This window comes from Chlorocebus sabaeus, chromosome 12 (assembly GCF_047675955.1).
Source record: "Chlorocebus sabaeus isolate Y175 chromosome 12, mChlSab1.0.hap1, whole genome shotgun sequence".
In the NCBI taxonomy this organism is placed as follows: domain Eukaryota; kingdom Metazoa; phylum Chordata; class Mammalia; order Primates; family Cercopithecidae; genus Chlorocebus; species Chlorocebus sabaeus.
The window spans coordinates 4,487,331-4,513,025 of NC_132915.1; positions in this window are offsets into that span (position 1 = coordinate 4,487,331).

Below are 25,695 nucleotides of genomic sequence, written 5' to 3' on the forward strand. Positions count from 1 at the left end.
CCACTTCTTAGCACTAATCACAGCCACACCCGAAAGTACAGCTAAAAGTCACTCTAATGATAGGAAGCGCTGACGTAGCACCTGCTGTGTGTCCAGCACTCTGTTCACATATAGTAGCTAATTGAACCTTCAGAACAAAGCTTTGAGGTAGGCATTCTTATCACCCTCATTTTATAGAGGAGGCTGAGGTACAGAGAGCCTAATTAACTTACCAGGGGTCACACAGCACCTCAGCAGAGAGCTGACCCTCTTCCCAGAGCCACAGGACTGAGCACGTTCCCCTGCCAAGTTCAGGCTGCTATGAAGCAGAAGGAAACCTAGCAATTTCCTTTTAGGAAAACCTAGTATTTCCTTTTTTAAAATTTTTAATATATTTATTTATTTCTTCTAAAAAAACCAATGAAATATATGTGCAGAATGTGCAGGTTTGTTACCCAGGTATACATGTGCCATGGTGGTTTGCTGCACCTACTGGTCCATCCTCTAGGTTTCCTCCCCTCACCCCCCACCCCCTGCAACAGGCCCTGATGTGTGTTGTTCCCCTCTCTGTGTCCGTGTTCTTAATGTTCAACTCCCACTTATGAGTGAGAAAAGGCAGTGTTTGGTTTCTGTTCCTGTGTTAGTTTTCTGAAGATAATGGCTTCCAGCTTCATCCATGTCCCTGCAAAGGATGTGATCTTATTCCTTTTTATGACTGCATAGTATTCCACGTGCCACATTTTATTTATCCAGTCTATCATTGATGGGGATTTGGGTTGGTTCCATGTCTTTGCTAATGTAAATAGTGCTTCAGTAAACATATATGTGCATATGTCTTTATGGTACAATGACTTATATTCCTTTGGGTATATACCCAGTCATGGGATTTCTGGTCCAAATGGTATTTCTGGTTCTAGATCCTTGAAGAATCAGTATACTGTTTTCCACAATGGTTGAACCAATTTACGTTCCCACCAACAGTGTAAAAGCGTTCTTATTTCTCCCTAGCCCAGCCAGTATCTATTGTTTCCTAATTTTTCAATAATCACCATTCTGACTGATGTGAGATGGTATTTCACTGTGGTCTTGATCTGCATTTCTCTGATGATCAGTGACGTTGAGCTCTTTTTAATGTTTTTAATGTTTGTTGGCTGCATAAATGTCTTCTTTTGAGAAGTGTCTGTTCATATCCTTTGCCCACTTTTTGATGTTTTTTTTTTTTTTCTTGTAAGTATGTTTAAGTTCTTGTAAATTCTGGATATTAGGCCTTTGTCAGATGGGTAGACTGCAAAACTTTTTTCCCATTCTGTAGGTTGCCTATTCACTCTGATGATTCTTTCTTTCTTCAGTTTAGTTAGATCCCATTTGTCAATTTTGGCTATTGTAAAATTGCTTTTGGCATTTTTGTCATGAAGTCTTTGCACATGCCTATGTCCTGAATGGTATTGCCTAGGTTTATAGGTTTTCTTCTAGGGTTTTTTTTTTTTTTTTATGGTTTTGGGTTTTACATTTAAATCTTTCATCTATCTTGAGTTAATTTTTGTATAAGGTGTAAAGAAGGGGTCTAGTTTCAGTTTTCTGCAAATGGCTAGCCAGTTTTTCCAGCACCATTTACTGAATAGGAGATTCTTTCCCCATTGCTTGTTTTCATCAGGTTTGTTGAAGATCAGATGGTTGTAGATGTGTGGTGTTATTTCTGAGGCCTCTGTTCTGTTCCATTGGTCTATATATCTGTTTTGGTACCAGTACCATGCTGTTTTGGTTTCTGTAGCCTTGTATTATAGTTTGAAGTCAGGTGGTGTGATGCCTCCAGCTTTGTTGTTTTTGCTTAGGATTGTCTTGGCTATACGGGGTCTTCTTTGATTCCATATGAAATTTAAAACAGTTTTTTCTAATTCTGTGAAGAATGTCAATGGTAGTTTGATGGGCTGTATGACCATTTTCTTTCTCTATTTAAAAAAAAATTTTATTATACTTTAAGTTCTGGGATACATGTGCAGAACGTGCAGTTTTTTTACATAGGTATACACATGCCATGGTGGTTTACTGCACCCATCAACCCATCATCTACATTAGGTATTTCTCCTAGTGCTATCCCTCCCCTACCCACCCACACCTCCTGACAGGTCCCAGGGTGTGATGTTCACTTCCCTGTGTCCATGTGTTGTCATTGTTCAACTCCGACTTAGGAGTGAGAACATGTAGTGTTTGGTTTTCTGTTCTTGTGCTAGTTTGCTGAGAATGGTGGTTTTCAGCTTCATCCATGTCCCTGCAAAGGACAAGAACTCATTCATTTTTATGGCTGCATAGTATTCCATGGTGTATATGTGCCACATTTTCTTTATCCAGTCTATCATTGATGGGCATTTGTGTTGGTTCCAAGTCTTTGCTATTGTGAACAGTGCCACAATAAACATATATTTGCATGTGTCTTTATAGTAGAAGGATTTATAATCCTTTGGGTACATACCCAGTAATGGGATTGCTGGTCAAATGGTATTTCTGGTTCTAGGTCCTTGAGGAAATCACCACACTGTCTTCCACCATGGTTGAACTAATTTACATTCCCACCAACAGTGTAAAAGCATTCCTATTTCTCCACAGCCTCACCAGCATCTGTTGTTTCCTGACTTTTTAATGATCGCCATTCTAACTGGCGTGAGATGGTATCTCATTGTGGTTTTGATTTGCATTTCTCTAATAACCAGGGATGATGAGCTTTTTTTCATATGTTTTTTGGCCACATAAATGTCTTCTTTTGAGAAGTGTCTGTTCATATCCTTTGCCCACTTTTCAATGGGCTTTTTTCTTGTAAATCTGTTTAAGTTCTTTGTAGATTCTGGATATTAATCCTTTGTCAGATGGAGAGATTGCAAAAATTTTCTCCCATTCTGTAGGTTGCCTGTTCACTCTGATGATAGTTTCTTTTGCTGTGCAGACTCTCTTTAGTTTAATTAGATCCTAGTTGTCTATTTTGGCTTTTGTTGCCATTGCTTTTGGTGTTTTAGTCATAAAGTCTTTGCCCATGCCTATGTCCTGAATGGTATTGCCTAGGTTTTCTTCTAGGGTTTTTATTGTTTTAGGTCTTACATTTAAGTCTTTAATCCAGCTTGAGTTAATTTTTGTATAAGGTGTAAGGAAGGGATCCAGTTTCAGTTTTCTGCAAATGGCTAGCCAGTTTTCCCAGCACCATTTATTAAATAGGGAATCTTTTCTCCATTGCTTATTTTTATCAGGTTTGTCAAAGATCAGATGATTGTATATGTGTGGTGTTATTTCTGAGGCCTCTGTTCTGTTCCATTGGTCTATAGATCTGTTTTGGTACCAGTACCATGCTGTTTTGGTTACTGTATCCTTGTAGTATAGTTTGAAGTCAGGTAGCGTGATGCCTCCAGGTTTTTTGCTTAGGATTGTCTTGGCTATACTGGGTCTTCTTCGATTCCATATGAAATTTAAAATAGTTTTTTCTAATTCTGTGAAGAATGTCAATGGTAGTTTGATGGGCAGTATGGCCATTTTCATGATATTGATTGTTCCTATCCACGAGGATGGAATGTTTTTCCATTTATTTGTGTCCTCTCTTATTTCCTCAAGCAGTGGTTTGCAGTTCTTCTTGAAGAAGTCCTTCACATCCCTCGTTAGCTGTATTCCTAGGTATTTTATTCTCTTTGTAGCAATTGCAAATGGGAGTTCGTTCATGATTTGGCCCTCTGCTTGCCTATTGTTGGTGTAAAGGAACACTCATGATTTTTGCCCATGGATTTTGTATCCTGAGACTTTAGCAAGGTCTTTTCAACATCATCACTGGCATACAAGTGGGACCTGCAGGCTCAGGGATGGTGGTGCTGCCCAGGGTCACACAGACAGGGCGTGATGGGCAGAGGCTTCTGGTCCTGCCAGCTCCGGGCATGGGAAGGGATGAACCAGTGGCTTGGCGAGGGATCAGAGGAGCTGGGGACCTGAATGGTAGTGATAGGTCATGGAGGGGCTGAGGGTGGGGACGGTCAAATTGCAGGCCAGGGAAGGGCCAGGTGAGCAGGTGGAGGGTGGGGCATGCCTGGATTGCATTAGGGGCATCCCGAGGACCCAGGACTCTAGGAGGGTGGGACTAAGGCGACCTTCAGTTCCAGGAAGTCACCAATCATAAATGGTGCAGTCATCCCAGACTTTCCCAGCAAGCAGGGTCACACCATGAACTCAGAGCTGGCCCCATCACAGGGAGAGAGTGCAGAACCTCTTCCCTGGAAGATGTCATGAACTCCAAGAGAGGCTAGAGAGAAACCTAAGAGGCTCCAGGACAGAGGCTAGGCCAACACCCAGCGGGTATGGGCAGGGCTGTCCCTGTGACCACAACTGCTGCTGCTGTGGGGCTGATTGCATGACACCCACAGCAGCCTGGGCAGCCTGGACACGGGGACCACTCTTCCTGGAGTCCACAGAATGAATGGGCTTTAGGCTCCGATCTTGGCCGAGCCTCTTCTGTCTGATCTCTGCCTGGGGAGAAGTCGTTCAGCCTTTTCAAGCCTTGCTTCCATTGTCTGAATCTTCAAGCCCATTCCTGAGTTGACTAGGTGGTGGAGACCAGTGCACCTCCCAGGCTTAAAGGTGGCAGCTGTGGGACCCCATGGAGGGACTTCATTTCCCTGAGCTCTTCTGAAAATTCAATAATTTTGTGCTTTGGCCTCATGGGATTTTGTGTTGATTCAATAATATATTGAAGGGCTTCAAAGCAGGGCCGGGGACCTAGCATTTACTGTGTGAGGCTGGTGGGCCATTACCACCACTATGATTACCATGTGCAGAATGGAGGCAAAGTGGAGGTCCCTGAGCTTCCAGGCCTGCCCCGCCCCACCACACAGCAAACCCCCATGTAAGGACTATGAGGCTGGCACATGTGCAGCTGAGGACCTCGAGGCTCAGGCTGATCACGGCCAAGGTGGCAGAGCCAACATTAGAGCTGGGACTGTCCCATTCCACACACACACTGGTCAGGTGCCATTGTCTCAGGGAGTCCCCTGCAGCCGGACACCTGGACTTCCAGTACCCAGACAGATAAGAGCTGTCTTCATCCTGCCCTGTAACACCAGTTCAAGGTGTCACTCCTTGTACTTTCTCCCAGTAAGTCGCCTTTATGCCAGCCAGACTGGGGATGAAGCTGGGCCATCCAGCCCTGCCACAAATGTTAAAGTGTCTGACAAAGTGCAGGCCTCAGGACACTTGTTCTGAGCATGTAAACACTCGCTGCTTTGACAGCCTGCAAGGGACAGCTTTGGAAGCGGAGCCCACATGGCCCTGTCATTTATCAGCTCCTCATTAACTACGAGTCTGGAGGGCGGGCCTGAGGCCATTGCCACTGCACCCTCCAAGGGCCAACAGGAGAGGCCAGGCACGTCTCTGCCTGGGAAGGGGATGACGACAACCGCAATGATGGCTGATGGTGATTAAGCCCTTCTTGTGCGCTGAACACTTCCACTGCATGCTCTCGTGTAATTATGACCCTGTTCTGCAGCTGGGGAGACTAAGGTCAGAGTGGGGGTGTCACATGATCAGGAGAGGGTAGATCAGGGTTTGGCTGGCGCATCTCCCTGACTCAGAAGAGGTGTCAGCTGGAAGAGGCAGCTGCTGATTGCTGGGTGTCTGGCCCCTGAGCAGCCTCCATCTTGGCTTGGCTGGCCTGGTTCCACGGGAGGCAGGATAGCTTCCAGCCATCTCAGCTTCTTGCGTCATGGGAGAATGAGACCCCTCAGACCCTGGCTGAAGCATGGCTTTCACGGAGCTCCCAGTCTCATCCAGGACAGAGTTAGACCTGCAAACAGACAGACCCAAACACTGGGGTGTGCAAAAGGCTTTCAGGATCAGAGAAGACAGTTGGTAAAGGCTTCTTTAGGAGGTGACCTCAAAACCAGAGACAGATGGTGCTCAGATGTGCCCACCCAGAACAATATGACATTTGTCCCCTGGAATGCCTGAGCAAGTGGGAAGAAGAGTGGGGCTCATAGAAGTGGATTACATGCCTGAGTGTACACAATAGGACTCCTACCCCACCGCCTCAGACCAGTGCCTTCAAGCTCTGAAAACCCATAGCCCCAATTGTTCTACCCATCCCTGCTAAATTACCCTTCCCTTATAGTATGTAAGCCCTGGATCTAAGGTAATGGTGTTGGGATCCACCATCTTGTCTCCCTGCTGTCAAAGACACAGACATGGTTTCTGTTAGTAAGACCCTATTAAACATTTCTTTCCAAGAAACTGGGTTTCCAAGAAACTGGCCTCTTTCTTTGGCCTATCAGCTTCCTCTGACTTTGGGAAAGGTGTGCATAGGCCTTCTCACTGTGAAACACACCCCAAAGCACAGAAGATAAGCCAAGTTATATCATCATCCTTAAGCACAGATGTGGTATCCAGTGATACTACTGCCAAATATACAGATGAGGGAATGAATGATCCTGCTACTACCTCACTGTACAGATGCTGATCCCAGTGATATCGCTTAACCTAAGTTATGCCACTCAACCCAATGTACAGATGAGAAACTAGTGGTTCTACTGCAGGTTGAGCATCCCAAATCTGAAAATCTAAAATCCAAAATGATCTAAAACTTTTTGAGCACCAACATGATGCTCAAAAGAAATGCTCATTGGAGCATTTCAGATTTGGGATTTTTTGATTTGAGATGCTCAACTGGCAAGTATACAATGCAAATATTCCCAAATCTGATGTACAGATGAGACATAGAGTGATCCTATTACCATCCCAAGGTATAGATGAGAAATCAAGTAATCTTACTATTATCCCAAGGCATAGATTATCAATCAAATGTTGCCCCATCAACCCAATGTACAGATGAGGAACACAGCGATATTATCATCACTCCAAAGAACTAATGAACTTAATGACTCTACTATTACCCCAAGGAGCAGATAATGAATTGAGTAATACTGTGATCACAGCAATGTACAGATGAAGATGTGATTGATACTGTTAACCTAGTATATGAATGAAATCCCAAGTGATACTGCATTCACTCCAATGTACAGAGAATGAATGAAGTGGTACTACTATCAACTCAACATAGAGAAAAGAAAGCAAATCATGCTACCACCCCAATGCAACATGAGGAACTGAGAGATACAATGATCACCTCTACACACAGATGAGGAACTGAATTTCATCCAAAGAACTCCTGGAAAACTTGTTAATACTATCATCACTTCTGTGGACAGGCAACTAACCTGAAAAATACAATAGCCAAATTAACTTGTTAACTGTACTTAATGGATAAGTAGGGATGACAGAAGAATGAATCAGAGAACTTGAAGACAACAGTAGTATTCACACAATGTGAATAATAAAGAGATACTAGACTGAACAAAATACATAAAGCTTCAAGTGTTTGTGAAAGAATAACAAGTTTTAACATTCATCATTGATGTCCCAAATGGAGAGAAGAAAGAGTGTGTGACAGCAAATGTATTTAAAGAAATAATGGGCTGGGCATGGTGGCTCACTCCTGTAATCTCAGCACTTTGAGAGACCGAGGCAGGCAGATCACTTGAGATCAGGAGTTCAAGACCAGCCTGGCCAACATGGTGAAATCCAGTCTCTACTAAAAATACAAAAACATTAACCAGGCATGGTGGCATACACCTGTAATCCCAGCTACTCAGTAGGCTGAGGCAGGAGAATCACTTGAACCTAGGAGGTGGAGGTTGCAGCCTGGGTAACAGAGCAAGACTCTGTCAAAAAAAAAGAAGAAAGAAGGAAAGAAAGAAAAAGAAAGAGAGAAAGAAAGAGAAAGAAAGAAAGAAAGAGAGAGAGAGAGAGAGAAAGAAAGAAAGAAAGAAAGAAAGAAAGAAAGAAAGAAAGAAAGAAAGAAAGAAAGAAAGAAAGAAAGAAAGAAAGAAAGGAAGGAAGGAAGGAAGGAAGGAAGGAAGGAAGGAAGGAAGGAAGGAAGGAAGACAGGCTGAAACTTCTCAAATTTGGTTAAAGACCTAATCCTACAGATTTAAAAAACCGAGTGAATCACAAATAAAATAAGCCCAAAGAAATCTCCACTTAGTGTGTTAGTCAGCTCCAGTAACAAAATATCACATTCAGGGTGGCTTAAGCAATGGATGTATATTTCTCACCCTTACGGCAGCTGGAAAGTACAAGATCAAGGTGCCTGCAGATTTTATTTGCAGTGAGGGCCCTCTTCCTGACTTGCAGGCACTGCCTTCTCTCTGTGTCCTCACATGAAGAAAGAGAAAGAGGAAAGAGAAGAGAAAGGGAAGGAGGGAGGGAGGGTGGGAGACAGAAAGGGAGAGAAAGAGAGAGAGTGTGTGTGTGCATGTGGTCTGGTCTCTCTTTCTCTTCTCATAAGGACACTAATTTTATCATGGGGGCCCCACGCTCATGACCTTATTTAAGCCTAATTACCTCCCAAAGTCCCTACCTCCAAATATTATCACATTGGTGGTTAGGGCTTCAATATATTAATTTGAGGGAGGGACAAAAACATTTCATCTATAATATGAAGACTCATCATAATTAAAATTCTGAAAACTAAAGACAGGGGGAAAAAAATCTTTAAAAGCACCAGAGAGAAGTTGTGTATTACCTATAAAGAAAAATCAACTCAAATGAAATGACAGCAGATTTTTCACCTGAAACCATGAAGGCCAGAGGAAGTGGCACAACACTGTTCAAATGCTGGAAGAAAAGACCTGGAAACCCCAAATCCTATATCCAGTGAAGCTATCTTCAAGACTGAAGGGGAAATATACACATTTTTTAAAATGAAAAAACAGTAAGAGGATCTGTTCCTAGAAGACCCACCTATCCTGAAAGAATAGGTAAAGGAACATATCTCTAACAGAAAAAGAATATTAACAAAAGTCTGGGTACCTTCAGAAAGGAAATAACAACATGGTAATGGGCAAAAGTAGAAGTAAACATAATAGACAATCCCTCACTTCTTGAGTATCTTAATCATACTTTATTGGTATATTTGTTTGTTTGTTTGTTTGTTGTTTTCTTGAGATGAGATCTCGCTATGTTGCCCAGGCTGTACTCAAACTCCTGGGCTTAAGCAATCCTCCTGCTTCAGTGTCTTGAGTAGCTGAAACTACAGGTATTTGCCACCATTCCTAGCTATTGTACTTTATTGTTGAAGCAAAAGTTATAACACCGTCTGATATAGTGCTCAATTTATGTAGAGGACATACTTAAAACCATCATATTTAAAAAGTGGAGAGTGTAAAGGAAGCTAAGTGGAAATAAAAATAGAAGAAGAGGGCTCACTTCCCAATTCATTATATAAGCCCAGTATTACCTCGATGCCAAATCGGCAAAAAAATGAAATTAAAAAAAACCACCAAAAGAAAAATACAACAATATCTCTGACTAACTTAGACCCATAAAATCTTGAATAAAATATTAGCAAATTGAATTCAGTAAGGTATGAAAAGACTAACATGCTATGACTGTGGGGGATTTATTGGAGGGACATCAACCTGATTCAGTATTAGAAAAATCATTTGGTGTAATCCAACATAGCAACAAGTTAAAGAAGAAAAATCATTTTACACCAATTGATGCAGAAAAAGTATTGGACAAAATTCAGTATCAATTAATGATAAAATTCTCAGTACAACTGGGAAAGAATGGAACTTTCTCAACCCCATACAAAGCATTTATTTAAAAAAACCTACAACTAGGTGTGATGTCAAGAAAGACAACCGAGTAGGAAGGTTGGGAATCTGTCTCTCCACCTACACAACAAATATAAAGGCAGAAACTATCTGGAGTAATTATTTTGGAACTTGGGAGTCCATTTGAACACTTACAGCTTCCAGAAAAAAGCTTGGCTAGTTCATTTCAGTCAATTTTAGCCCTTAATGTGGTAGCAGCCATTCGTCCCCTACCAACCAGGCACATTCCCTAGTTCTTGGTGCAGCTTGCTAGAACTAGAGTACAAAACAAGAATCTCATCCTTCAAATATTGGGATTTTGTGTTCTGATTTCTGATTGGTGTTTTTAATCATTGGGACAGATGCACAGAGGCTAGCTGCCATTGTTTCAACTCCAGCGGTTGAAGTACCATCCAAGAGGTTTAAAGATGCAGTATCTGAGAGTTGGTTTTTTTTTTCCTTTTTATTCTTTTGAGACTTACACATTTAAGGATTAGGACATTCAAAAGCAATTGCATATATGGGGAACTATAGAAAGCCAACATACATGCCTAGGTAAAGATGTAGGCTTTGTTAGACACAGTAGTCCATGCCTACATCACAGCACTTCAGGAGGCTGAGGTGGGTAGATCACGTAAGGCCAGAAGTTCAAGACCAGCCTGGTCAACATGGTGAAACTATATTTTAGTACAGACTATGTTTAGTCTCTACTAAAAATACAAAAATTAGCCCGGTGTGGTGGTGCACACCTGTAATCCCAGCTACTCAGGTGGCTGAGACACAAGACTTGCTTGAACCCAGGAGGCGGAGGTTGCAGTGAGCTGAGATTATGCCACTGCACTCCAGCCTGGGCAACACAGTCAAAAAAAAAAAAAAAAAAAAAATGCAGGCTTACAAAAGACCTAAGAAAACCTTAAGCTTTCACTTCAGGATGATCCCTGGTACAGAGGCATTGTACAAAAATAAAACAGGAAATCCTGAGGAAGGGAGAGAATATAATTTTCAGAGTTGCCACATTATAAGATTTAATTGCCCAGTTTTCAACAAAAATATCACAAAGGAAACATAAAAATAAGAATGTATGGCCCATTCAAAGAAGCTAAATTGACAGACACTATTGCTGAGGAAGCTTAGATGGTGGACTGACTACACAAAGACTTTAAAACAACTGTTTTAAAGGCTCTCAAGGAGCTAAAGAAAGACATGAGCAAACAGGAAAACAAATACATAAACAAATGAAAATATCAGTGAAGAGATAGAAAATATACAAATAAACCAAAATGAAATACTGGAGTTGAAATGAAAATTTACTTGAGGTATTCAAAAGCAGATTTGAGCAGGCAAAAGAAAGAATCAGTGAACTTGAAGATAGGATGATGATTGGAATTATTGATAATGAAGAAGAACAACAGAAAGACTGAAGAAAAGTAAACAGAGCCTAGGGGACCCATTGAGAAACTATCAAGCTAGTCCAGAAGGAGAAGAGAGAAAAGAGGACAAGTGAAAGTACTGAAGAAAGAATACCTGACAACTTCCCAAATTTGATGAATGACATTAATCTACAAATCCAAGATCAACAAACTTTAAGAAGGATAAACTCAAAGAGACCCACACTGTAATCAAACTGAGACAGATTGTAGTTAAACTGTAAAAAGACAAAGAATCTAGAAAGCAGCAAGAAAGGAGAAATTCATTACATAAAAAGTTCTTCAATAAGACTGTGAGCTAATTTCTCATCAGAAATCTTAGAAGCCAGAGGCAGTGGGCTGATAGTCAATGAATTGATAGAGAAAATTTTTCAACTGAGATTCCACATCTGGCAAACCGTTATTCCATAATGAAGGAGTAATTAAGGCATTCCCAGATAAATAAAAGCCAAAAGAGTTTGTTACCATTATATCTGCACTTCAAGAAATGCTAAAAGAAGTCCTGCAAGGTAAAATGAAAGGACACTTGGCAGTAACTCAAAGCTGTATAAAGAAATAAAGAGTTTTGGTAAAGGCAAATACATGGGTGATTATAAAAGTGATAATTATTTTTACTTTGTAAATCCATTTGTTGTGCATCTGGATCATAATCCTGAAAGACACAATCCCAAATGTCATAATTCCAAGTTTTTAAAAATCCCAAAAGATAAAAATCTCTGGTCTAAATTCCTAAAGTCTAAAATTTCTAATGTCTAAAATTCTGAAAACTGTAATCTCAAACGATTAAAATCCCAAATGTTGAAATCCAAAAAACTGAGTTCTGGGGATGGTATTAGTGCATTTGGAGTTGTACACAAGAACCCCAGGCAACCCCACGGTGCATCATTTTTTTTTAATTGTATTTGTATGTTAGGTAGAACTATTACATTGTTATTGTCTTTATCTAAAAATTAAATATAGTTTAAGGAAACATGTATGGATGTCAAGTTGACAAGGGATGGACTTTTGGACTTAATTTTCAATATCAACTTGACTGAATTAAGAAATACCTATAAACCTGGTAAAGTATTCTATTGGGTGTATCTCTGAGGATGTCACCGAGGAGATTAACGTGTGAGTCTGAGCAGACTGGATGGGAAAGATCTATACTCAATTTTGGCAGACACCATCCCATCAGCCAGGTATCTGATGACAACAAATACAAAAGGCAAGTTGATCTCTCTCTGAGAGCTGGGCAGCTTTTTCTTCTGCTGCTTGAAATCAGAAATTTGACTCCACAAAAGTGTGTTGTCGCAGTGTTGACTGTGTGTAAGCATAATGCATGCACATAAAAACATTCAAACTTCCTCAGTAAATGAAGAGATGTCCTTTTGTACATCTGCATGTGTGAAAGATAAAATACCTCAAGATATCAGCTCTTTGAGTGGCAGCATACGTTGTGGAGAACCATCATGATTTTTTACTGATCTCCTCAAAAGGTTTATGTTGTCCGTCACAGCATTTCAGATGACCACAGTTGTAAAGCTGAGTGCACACAATTACCAATCATAGTTATATGCACTTATATATTTCTCTTTCTGATCTATTTCTTTATGCATATAATTTATCTGCTCATAACTGATTTACTTATGTGGCTGTTATTAGTATGCCTGAGTGTTTATGTTTGCAAAAATGTGTATGTTAATATTGCCTATTTTATTGTGTAAAGTGGCCTATAAATTGTTCTGTCATGTTTTCCTATGTTTCTGAAATAAATTCCTTTTTGTACAACTTTTTGAGCCTTTTTGTACAAGGCTCAAAAAGTAAATAAATATCTTTTAATAAATTTTTTAATTATTTTTTTCTGGAATTATATTTTTAAGATTTTGACCTTTTGGGGTTGAGATTTGGGGGATTCTAGACTTAAGGGATTTTGATCTTTCAAGACTTCAACATTTGGGTTTATGTTGTTTGGGATTGTGTCTTTCAGGATTATGATCAGTTCCCTTTTTTCCCTAAAAAATTTAAAAAACAAATGTTTTAAAACAATGACTACTAATCTATATATTGGGCACACAATGTATAAAGATGTAATTTGTGATATCATATTAGAAAGGGATAGACAGAAGTAGTGTATAGGAGGAGATTGTTTGCATGCTATCAAAATTGGTAGTATTAATTGAAATTAGGTTGTTATTACTTTAGGATGTTAAGTGCAATTAAGTTTCTTTGATAACAACAAAGAAAATAGCTAAGGAATAGATACAAAAGGAAATGAAAAAAGAATCATTACCAAAACACCAAATAAGCACAAAGGAAAGCAATAATGCTGGAAGTGAGGAAGAAAAAAGTCATAAGGTGCTTAGAAAACAAATAGCAAAATGGCAAAGTTCCACTTTATCGATAATCACGTTAAATCTAATAGATTAAACTACACAATCAAAAGAAAGAGATTGGCAGAACACATAAAAAAACATGATCCAACTATACACTGTTAGAAGATAGTCACTTTAGATCCAAAGACAAAAACAGTTTGAAAGTAAAAGAATGGAAAAAGATATATCATGCAAAGAATAACCAAAAGAGACCTGGGATCTAATATCAGACAAAAAACAACTTTTAAATCCCAAAAGTTTACAGGAGACAAAGAAGCAGATTTTGTATCGATACAATGTTCAATAAAGCAAGATGATATCATAATTATAAACATTTACAAAGCTAATAACAAATCCTTAAAACTTATAAAGCAAAAATGAACAGAATTGTAGGGAGAAATAGATATTTCTACAATAATAGTTGGAGACTTCAATAATTCACTTTTGATAATAGGTAGAACAACTACATAGAAGACAAGTAAAGAAAAATAGAACTTAAAGAACACAGTAAACCAACTAGACCTAATAGACATATACAGAATAATCTACCCAACAACACCTGAATATATATTTTTCTCAAGTATACAAGAAACATTCTCCAGGATAGACTGCAAAATAAGTCTCAAGATTTGGAAAGCTAGATATCATACAAGGTATATTCTCTGACCACATGGTGATGAAGTTAGAAATCAATAACAGAAGAAAAACTGGAAAATTCATAACTATGTGAAAATTAAACAACACACTCTGAAACAACCAATGGGTCAAAGAAGATATCACAAGGAAAATTTAGAACATGCATATAGACTATTAAAAATGAAAATATCACATGCCAAATCTTATGGGATAGAATGAAAGCATCACTCAAAGGGAAATTTGTAGCTATAATGCCTACATAAGACAAAAATTTCAATCAATAACCTAACATTACATCTTAAGGAACTAAAATAAAATAGGAACAAACTAAATCCAAGGCTGCCAGAAGGAAGAAAATATACTAGTTACAGTGAAGATAAAATAGATAATATAATAGAAAAACAATATTTAAAATCAATAAAACTGGCCAGGAGCATTGGCTCATATCTGTAATCCCAGCACTTTGAGAGGCCAAGGTGGGAGGATCGCTTGAACTCAGGAGTTTTGAGACTAGCCTGGGCAACATAGGAAGACCCTGTCTCTAAAAAATATTCAAAATACTTAAAAAAAAAGAATCAATGAAACTGGTTTTTTGAAAAGATCAGCAAAATTGACAAACCTTAAGCTAGACTGACAAAAAAAGAGCAAAGATGGAAATAACTGAAATCAATTATTACTACTGATCTTGCAGAGGCAAAAAGAATTATAAGAGAACGCCACAAACACTTGTGTGCCAACAAATCAGATAACCTGGAAGAAATGCCAAATTATAAGGCAGACTCAAGAAGAAATAGAAAATCTCAACAGACCTACTACAAGTAAATAGATTTAATCAATAATCAAAAATCTCCCAACAATGAAAAGTTCTGGACCAGGTGGATTTACCAGTGAATTCTACCAAACATTTAAAGAAAAATTAATACAAGCCTTCTCCAAGTCTTCCAAAGAGTAGTAAAAGAGCGAACACTATATCATTCTATGAGGTCCGCATTACTCTGATACCAAAGCCACATAAAGATTTCAACAGAAATTACAGACAAAAATCTTTATGAATACAGATGCTAAAATCCTTAACCAAATATTAGCACATTAAATCTAAGAGCATATTGGAAGAATTATTCACCATGGCTGTCTTAGTCTGTTTTGTGCTGCCATAAGAGAGTACCACAGATTGGGAAATTTATTTTTAAAAACATACATTTATTTTCTCACAGTTCTAGCTGCCACCATCTGGAGTCTTCTTGTTGTGTCATAACATGATGGAAACAACACATAGCAGAAGGCCAAAGAGTGGGCAACAAAGAAAAGGGGGGTGGAACTCTTTTTTTTTAATAAGGAAGCCTGTCTCTCAATAACAAACCCATTCTCATGATAACGGTGTTAACCCATCCATGAGGGCAGAGCCCTCATTGTCTAATCATTTCTTAAATGTCCCATCTCCTAGTGTTGTTACAATAGCAATTAACTTTTAATATGAGTTTGAGAGGAGAAAACATTCAAATTATAGCAATGACCAAAAGAGATTTATCTCAGGAGTACAAGGGTGGTTCAGCATAAGAAAATCAACCAGTGTGATACATCATATTAATAGAATGAAGAAACAAAACCACATGATAATCTCAATTGATGTAGTAAAGACATTTGACAAAATTCAATAGATTTTCATGATTAAAAAGAAACTCTTAGAAGACTAGGAATAGAGAAAATTGTTCAACATGATAAGGAATATTAATGAATAACCCACAGCTAACATCACACTCAATGGTGAAAGATTGAAAGCTTTTCCCCTAAGATCAAGAACAAGACAAGGATGCCTGTTTTCACTGCTACTATCTAACATTGTCATAAAAGTCCTAGTCAGAGCTATTAGATAAGAAAAAGAAATAAAAGATTTCAAAATTGGGAAAAAAAGAAGAAATAAAGCTACCTGTATTCACAAATGGCATCATTCTATATATAGAAAATCCCAAAGAACTAAGAAGAAAGCTGCTAGAGCTAATAAATTCAGAAAAGTTGTAGGGTACAAAATCAAAACACAAACATCAGTTGTATTTCTATACACCAGCAATGAATAACTCAAAATAAAAATAAGATATTTTTAGTAGTATCTGATACGGTTTGGCTCTGTGTCTCCACCCAAATCTCATGTTGCATTGTAATTCCCAATATTGGAGGTGGGGCCCAGTGGGAGGTGACTGGGTCATGGGGATGGTTTCCAATGGTTTAGCACCATCTCCCTAGCACTGTCTCATGGTATAGTTTTCACGAGATCTGGTTGTTAAAAAGTGGGTAGCATCTCCCCTCTTCACTCTTTCCTGCTCCACCATGTGAAGACGTGCCTACTTCTTTGCTTTCTGTCATGATTGAAAGTTTACCAACCATGCTTCCTGTACAACCTGTGGTACTGTGAGTCAATTAAACCTCTTATTTTATAAATTACCCAGTCTCAGGTGGGTAATTTATAGCAATGTGAGAATGGACTAATACAATATGTAAAAGAATTAAGTGATTAGAGTAAATTTAAGCAAGGAAGTGAGAGACTTGCATATAAACACTACAAAACATTGCTAAAAGAGATTCAACAATATCTAAACAAATGAAAATATATTTTATGTTCATAGATAAAAAGGCTCCATTGTGGTAAGATGTCAATACCACCCAGAGATCTATAGAATCAACACAATCTTATCAAAATTCCAACAGCCTTTTTTGCATACATGTAAAAGTTTATCCTCAAATTAATATGAAATTGGAAACAGTTCTAAATAGCCAAAGTAATCTTGAAAAAGAACAATAAAGTTAGAGGATTCAAACTTCTAAACATTAAAACATACTGATTAAAACAAGATGGTACAGTCATAAGGACAGATACATAGCCCAGTGGAATAGGATAGAGAACCCAGAAATAAACTCTTATATGTGCAGTCATTTGATTTTTGGCAAGGGTGCCAATACCACGCAATGGGGAAATGACTTTTGTCTTTGGGGAAAAGACATTTGTCTTTTCAATAAATGGTGTGGAAAACTAGATATCCACATGCCAAAGAATGAAGTTGGATTCTTAGCTTATATTATATACAAAAACTAATCCAAAATGTATCAAAGACCTAAGCTTAAGAGCTAAAAACTATAAAACTCTTAAAAAACAACATTAGGGAAAAATCTTCCCAACACTGGCTTTGGCAAAGATTTCATAGATGACATAAAAAGTTCAGGTAACAAAACCAAAAAATAGATAAATTGGATTTCATCAAAATCAAGTATGTTTGGGAGAGGGTGGAGCAAGATGGCTGAATAGAAACCTTCACCAATTGTCTGTCCTGCAGGAAGACCAAAGCTAACAACTATATACACAGAAGAAACACCTTCTTAAGAATCCAAAATCAGGCAAATAATCACAGTACCTGGTTTTGACTTCATATTGCTAAAAGAGACAATGAAGAAGGTTGGAAAGACAATCTTGAATCACCGACGCCACCCCTCTCCCATCCCCTGGCAGTGATCATGTGGTATGGAGAATCTGTGCACTTAGGGGAGAGAGAGCTCAGTGATTATGGGACCCTGCATTGAACTCAGTGCTTCTCTGTCACGGCAGAAAGCAAAATGGGGCTAAACTCAGTCAACACTCACTCACAGAGGGAGAGTTTGGACCAGCCCTGGCTGAGGGGGAACTGCCCATCCCAGTGGTCAGAACCTGAGTTTCAGCAAGTCTCACCACTGCGGGCTAAAGGCCTCTGGGATCCTAAATACACTTGAAAGGCAGTCTAGGCTGCAAGGACTACAATTCCTAGGCAAGTCCTAGTGCTGTGGTGGGCTCGGAGCCAGTGGATATTTTGGGGCACACGACCTAGAGAGACACCAGCTAGTTAGGGAGTGATGGCACCACCCTACATCCTTCCCCAGGGAGCACAGCTCACAGCAACAAAAGTGATTCCTTTCCCCTAGAGAAGAGGAGAGGAGGGAGTAAAGAAGACTGTCTCGCATCTAAGAGACCAGCTCAACCACAATAGGATAGGGTACCAGGCAGAATCATGGGACCCCCATTCCAGGCCCAAGCTCCCAGATGACATTTCTAGGCACACCCTGTGCCAGAGGGAACCTGCTGCTTGGAAGGCAAAGACCCAGTCCTGGTGGGATTCACTATATGCTGACTAAAGAGCCGTTGGGCCCTGAAGAACCAGCAGCAGTACCCAGGTAATATGCCATGGGCCTTGAGTGAGACTCTGAGACATGCTGCCTTCAAGTGAGATGCAGCACATTTCCAGCTGTGGTCGCTACAGTAAAAGACTCTCTCTGCTTGAGAAAAGAAAAGGGAAAAGTGAAGGAGACTTAGTCTCACATTTTAGGTACCAGCTTGGCCACAGTTGGCCTGGTAGAGCACCAGGTGGGCTCTTATAATCCCTGATTCCAGCCCTTGGCTCTCAGATGAAATTTCTGGACTTGCCCTGGGCCAGAGGGGAGCTCACTGCCCTGAAGGGTAAGTTTCAGGCCTGGCAGCATTCACCACAAGCTGACTGAAAAGCCTGTGAACCTTAAGTGAACATCAGCAGTATCCTGGCAGTATCCCCAATGTGGTTGTGGTGGTGGTGACCATAAGTGGAGGTTCCTCTGCCTGTGGAAAGGGGAGGAAGAGCAGGAAGGACTTAGTCTTGTGGTATGAGTACCAGCTTAGCCACAGTAGAATAGAGTAGCAGGTAGATTTCTAAGGTTTTTAACTCCAGTCCCTGGCTCCCAGATGGCATCTCTGGGCCTGCCCGAGGCCTTGGGTAACTCACTATTGTAAAGGGAAGGACACAAGCCTGGTTGACTTTACCACCTGCTGATTGTAAAACCCTAAGCCATGAGAGAACATAGGCAGTAGCTAAGTAATAGTTACAGAAGGCCTTAGGTGAGACCTGGTGCTGTGCTGGATTTAGGTCTGACCCAGTGCAGTTCCATCAGTGGCCATAGTGGTACTTTTGTCACCCCACTCCTAGTTCCAGGTGGCTTAGCATAGAGAGAGATAATTCATTTTTTTGGGAGAAAGTAAGGGAACAAAACCTCTATGAGTCTGCAAGAGCCACAGAATTACTGGGTTTGGGGTACTCCCTAATGCAGATATGGCTTAGATCACAGCACCCAAGTCCCTTCGAATATCTGGAAAGCCTTCCTAAGAAGGACAGATGCAAACAAGCCTACACCATGAAGACCAAAATAAATACCTAACTCTTCAATGCCCAGAAACTGGAAAACCTCCACAGGCATCAAAACCATCCAGGAAACCAAGACCTCCCCAAACAACTAAAGAAGGCATCAGGGAGCAATCCCAGAGAAACAGAGATATAGGACCTTTCAGACAGAGAATTCAAAAAAGCTGTTTTGAGAAAACGCGAAGAAATTCAAGATAACACAGAGAAGGAATTTAGAAGTCCATCAGATAAATTTAACAAGAGATTGAAATAATTTAAAAGAATCAAGCAAAAATTCTTGAGTTGAAATATGTCGTTGACATATTGAAGAATGCATCAGAGTTTCTTAATAGCAGAATTAATCAATCAGAAGAAAGAATTAATGAATTTGAAGACAGGCTATTTGAAAGACAAAAGAAAAAAAGAATACAAAGAATGAAGCATGCCTACAAGATCTAGAAGATAGCCTCAAAAGGGTAAATCTAAGAGTTATTGGCCTCAAGGAGGAGGTTGAGAAAGAGATAGGGTAAAAAAGTTTGTTCAGAGGTAATAACCGAAAACTTTCCAAACCTGGAGAAAGATATCAATATTCATGTACAAGAAGGTTACAAAGCACCAAGCAATTTTAACTCAAAGAAGACTAACTCAAGACATTTAATAATCAGACTCCCAACGGTCGAGGATAAAGGAAGAATCCTAAAAGCAGCAAGAGAAAAGAAACAACTAGCATGTAACAGGGCTCCAATATGTCTGGCAGCAGACTTTTCAGAGGAAACCTTACAGGCCAGGAAAGAACAGCATAGCATATTTAAAGTGCTGAAGGAAGAAAATTTTTATCCTAGAATACTATATCTGGTGAAAATATCCTTCAAATGTAAAGGAGAAATAAAGACTTTCCCAGACAAACAAAAGTCAAGGGATTTCAACAGCAGACCTGTCCTACAAGGAATGCTAAAGGGAGTTCTTCAATCAGAAGGAAAAGGATGTTATTGAACAATAACGGATCAACTGAAGGTACAAAACTCACTGGTAATAGTAAGTAAATAGAAAAACACAGAATATTATAACACTGTAATTGTGGTGTGTAAACTACTCTTCTATTAAATTTAAAGGCTAAAAGATGAACTTATTAAAATAATAACTATAACAACTTTGCAAGACATAGTCATACAATAAGATATAAATAGAAACAACAAAAAGTTTAAAAGTAGAGGGACAAAATTAAAGTGCAGTTTTTATTCATTTTCCTTTTGCATGTTTGCTTGTCTTTTATGCAATCAGTGTTAAGTTGTCATCAGTTTAAAATAATGGGTTATAAGACAATGTTTGCAAGCCTCAAGGTAACCTCAAATCAAAAAACATACAACAGATACATAAAAAGTAAAAAGCAAGATATTAAATCATATCACCAGAGAAAATCACCTTCACTAAAAGGAAGACAGGTAAGAAAGAAGAAGAACATAAGACAACCAGAAAATAAATAACAAAATGGCAGGAGTAAGTCCTTATCTCTCAATCATAACATTAAATGTAAATGGACTAACTCCTCAGTCGGGAGATATAGACTGGTTGAATGGATGAAAAAACAAGGCCTAATGATCCATTGCCTACAAGAAACACACTTGACCTGTAAAGACACAGATAGACTGAAAATAAAGAAATGGAAAAGATATTCTATGACAATGGAAACTGAAAAAGAGGAGTAGTAGCTATACTTATATCAGACAAAATAGATTTCAAGACAAAAACTATAAAAAGAGACAAAGAATGTCATTATATAATGATTAAGGGGTCAATTCAGCAAGAAGATATCACAATTGTAAATATAAATGCACCCAATTTGGAGCACCCAGATATATAAAGCAAATATTATTAGAGCTAAAGAGAGAAATAGACTCCAATACAATAAAAGCTGGAGATTTCAACGCCCCACTCTCAGCATTGCCAGATAGAAAATCAACAAAGAAACATTGGACTTAGTCTCCACTATAGACCAAATATTTACAGAACATTTCATCCAATAGCTATAGAATACACATTCTTCTCCTCAGCATATCATTCTCAAGGATAGACAATATGTTAGGTCACAAAACAATTCTTAAAACATTCAAAGAATTGAAATAATATCTACCATCTTCTCTGACCACAATGGAATAAAACTAGAAATCAATAACAAGAGGAATTTTGGAAATTATACAAATACGTGGATCAATGGATAACAACTGGGTCAGTTAAGAAATTAAGAAGAAAATTGAAAAATTTATTGAAACAAATGACAGTGGAAACACAACATACCAAAACCTATGTGATAAAGTGGAAGCAGTGTTAAGAGGGAAGTTTATAGCTGTAAGTTCCTACATAAACATAAAAAAAGAAAAGAAAAAACTTCAAATCAATAACATAACAATGCATCTTAAAGAACTAGAAAAGCAAGAGAAACTAAACTCAAAGTTAGTAGAAGAAATAATAAAAATAGGAGCAGAAATAAATGCAATTGAAGTGAAGAAAATAATACAAAAGATCAACAAAACAAAAAGTTGGATTTTTGAAAAGATAAATAAAATCGACTAGCCTTTAGCCAGGCTAAGGAAAAAGAGAGAAGACCCAAATAAACAAAATCAAAGATGGAAAAGGAGACATTAAAACCAATACACCAGAAATCCAAAGGATCATTAGTGGCTACTAGGAGCAACCATATGCCAATAAATTGGAAAATCTAGAAGAAATGATAAATTCCTAGACGTATACACCCTACCAAGATTGAACCACGAAGAAATCCAAAACCTGAAGAGACCAGTAACAAGTAACGAGATAGAAACTGTAATAAAATTTCTCCCGGTAAAGAAAACCCCAGGACCTGAGTCTCCATTGCTGAATTCTACAAAGCACTTAAAGAAGAATTAATACCAATCCTACTCAAACTACTTAAAAAATAGAGGAGGAAATACTTCCAAACTCACTCTATGAGGTCAGTATTGCCTCATACCAAAACCAAAGACACACTAAAAACAGACAAACTACAGACCAATATTCCTGTTGAATATTGATGCAAAAATTATCAACTAAATTCTACAATACATTAAAAATATCATTCATAACGACCAAGTGGGATTCCCAGAGATGGAAAGATGGTTCAATATATGCAAATCAATCAATGTGATACATTATATCAGTGTAATAAAGGATTAAGAACACTATGATCATTTCAACTGATGCTGATAATAATTGACAAAGTTCAACATCTCTTCATGATAAAGACCCTTCAAAAACTGGATATAGAAGGAACACACCCAACAAAATAAAAGCCATATATGAGAGACCCACAGCTAGTATCACACTGAACAGGGAAAAACTAAAAGCCTTTCCTCTAAGATCTGGAAAAAGACAAGGATGCCCACTTTCACCACTGTTATTCAACATAATACTGGAAGTCCTAGCTAGAGAAATCAGACAAGAGAAAGAAATAAAGGGCATCCATACTGGAAAGAAAGAAGTCAAACTATCCTTATTTGCAGACGACATGATCTCACATTTGGAAAAATCTAATGACTCCATCAAAAAACTATTAGAATTGATAAATTCAGTACAGTTGCAAGATACAAAATCAACATCCAAAAATCAGTAGCATTTCTTTATACCGATGGCGAAGAATCAGAAAAAGAAATAAAGAAAGTAATCGCATTTACAGTAGCCACAAATGAAATAAAGTAACTAAGAATTAACCACAGACATGAAAGATCTCTATGATAAAAACTCTAAAACATTCATGGAAGAAATTGAAAAGGACACCAAAAAATGGAAAGAACATTTCATTTTTGGAATGGAAGAATCAATATTTTTTATGGATTGGAAAAATCAATATTGTTAAAATGTCTATACTACCCAAAGAAATCTATATATTCAATGCAATCCATATCAAAATACCAATAATACTCTTCACGGAAATAGAAAAAAAAATCCTAAAATTTATGTGGAACCACAAAAGACCCAGAATAGCCAAAGTTATCCTAAGCAACAGGAACAAAACTGGAGGAATCACATTATCTGATTTCAAATTATACTACAGAGCTATAGCAACCCAAACAGCATAGTACTGACATAAAAACAGACACACAGACCAATAGCACAGAACAGAGAACCCAGAAACAAATTCACACATCTACAATGAACTCATTTTCAACAAAGGGTCAAGAACATATATTTGGGAAAAGAAAGGCTCTTCAATAAATGGTGCTGGGAAAGCTGGATATCCATATGCAGAAAAATGAAACTAGACCCCTATCTCTCATCATATACAAAAGTCAAATCAAAATGAATTAAATACTTATATCTAAGACCTCAAACTACAAAACTACTAAAAGAAAGCATTGAGGAGACTCTCTAGGACATTGAACTGGACAAAGATTTCCTGAGTAATGTCCCAAAAGCACAGGCAACCAAAGCAAAAATGGACATATGGCATCACATTAACTTAAAAAAGTTCTGCACAGCAAAGTAAACAATTGAAAAAGTGAAGAGACAACCCACAGATTGGGAGAAAATATTTGCAAACTATCTATCTGACAAGGAATTAATAACCAGAATATAAAAGCTCAAACAGTTCTATAGGAAAAAAAATCTAATAATCTGATTTTAAAATGGGCAAAAGATCTCAATAGACATTTCTCAAAAGAAGACATGCAAATGGAAAACAAGTAAATGAAAAGGTGCTCAACATCGTTGATCATCAGATAAATGTAAATCAAAACTACAAGGAGATATCATCTCACCCCAGTCAAAATAGCTTTTATTCAAAAGACAGGCAATGACAAATGTTGGTGAGGATGTGGAGAAAAGAGACCCCTTGTACACTGTTGGGAATGTAAAGTAGTACAACCACTATGGAGAAGAGTTTGGAAGTTCCTCAAAAAACTGAAAACAGAGCTACTATATGATCCAGCAATCCCACTGCTAGGTATAGACCCAAAAGAAAGAAAATCAGTGTAATGAAGAGATTTCTGTACTCCCACATTTATTGTAGCACTATTCTCACAGCACTATTCTCAATAGCCAAGATTTGGAAGCAACCTAAGTGTCCACCAACAGACGAATGGATAAAGAAAATGTGGTACATATATAGAATGGAGTATTATTCAGCCATAAAAGGGAATGAGATCCTGTGATTTGCAATAACATGGATGGAACTAGAGATCATTATGTTAAGTGAAATAAGCCAGGCACCAAAAAAACAATCTTTACGTGTTCTTACTTATTTGTGGGATCTGAAAATCAAAACGATTGAAGTCATGGAGAAATAGAGCAGAAGCAAGGTTACCAGAGACTGGGAAGGATAGTAGGGAGGCCGGGGGCTTGGGGGAGGAAGTGGGGATAGTTAATGGGCACAAAAATAGTTTAAAAGGATTAATAAGACCTAGTATTTGATAGCACAACACGGTGACTGTAGTCAATAACAATTTAATTGTATATTTTAAAATAACTCAAAGAGTGTAATCAGATTGTTTCTAATACAAAGGATAAACACTTGAGGTGATGGATACCTTATTTATCCTAATGTGATTATTACACCTTGCATGCCAGTATCAAAGTATCTCATGTGCCCCATCAGTATACATAGCTGCTATGTACCCACAAAAATTAAAAATTTAAAAAGAAAATAAGCACTTTTGTGTAGCAGACACTATCAGAAAGTGAAAAGACAACCTATTAAATGAAAGAATATTTTCAAATTATATATTTAATGAGATGAATATTCACAATATATAAAGAACTCCTACAACTCAGCAACCCCCAAACCAAACAATCTAATTTTTAAAATGGGCAATAAGTTTGAATAGACATTTCTCCAAAGAAGATATACAAATGGCCAATAAATACATGAAAAGATACTCAATGTATTAGTCATTAGGGAAATGCCAATCAAAACTACAAGAAGATATCACATCATACTCATAGGAATGGCTACAGTAATAATAATTTTTTATTAAAACTTTTATTGAAGAAGAATTTCACAAAGAAAATGCAGTAAGATGACAGATTGATGAAGTTTTGCAAACTCAACCATGCCCGGCATAAAATCACAAATATTGTATGATTCCCCTTATATGAGGTACCCAGAACTGGCAAATTCAGAACCAGAAAGTAGAACAGAGGTTATCAAGGATTTGTTGAAAGGGAGCATGAGACACCGCATTGCTTAATGCATACGGTGTTTATTTTGGGGATGAGGAAAATATTTTGCATATTGATAGTAATGTTGGTTACACAACGTTGTCAATGTATTTCATGCAAGTAAATTGTATGGTTACAAATGGCTGGAATGGTAAGTACTATGTTATGTGTATTTTACCACAAAAAAAATCTAGTAAGAGGTGCAGAAGGCTGCACACTTAGAAATGGCATCTGAGGTTTGAGCACTAAATGATTCTGAATCTGAGAAATGGTAAGAAGGCTGACCTGTTTC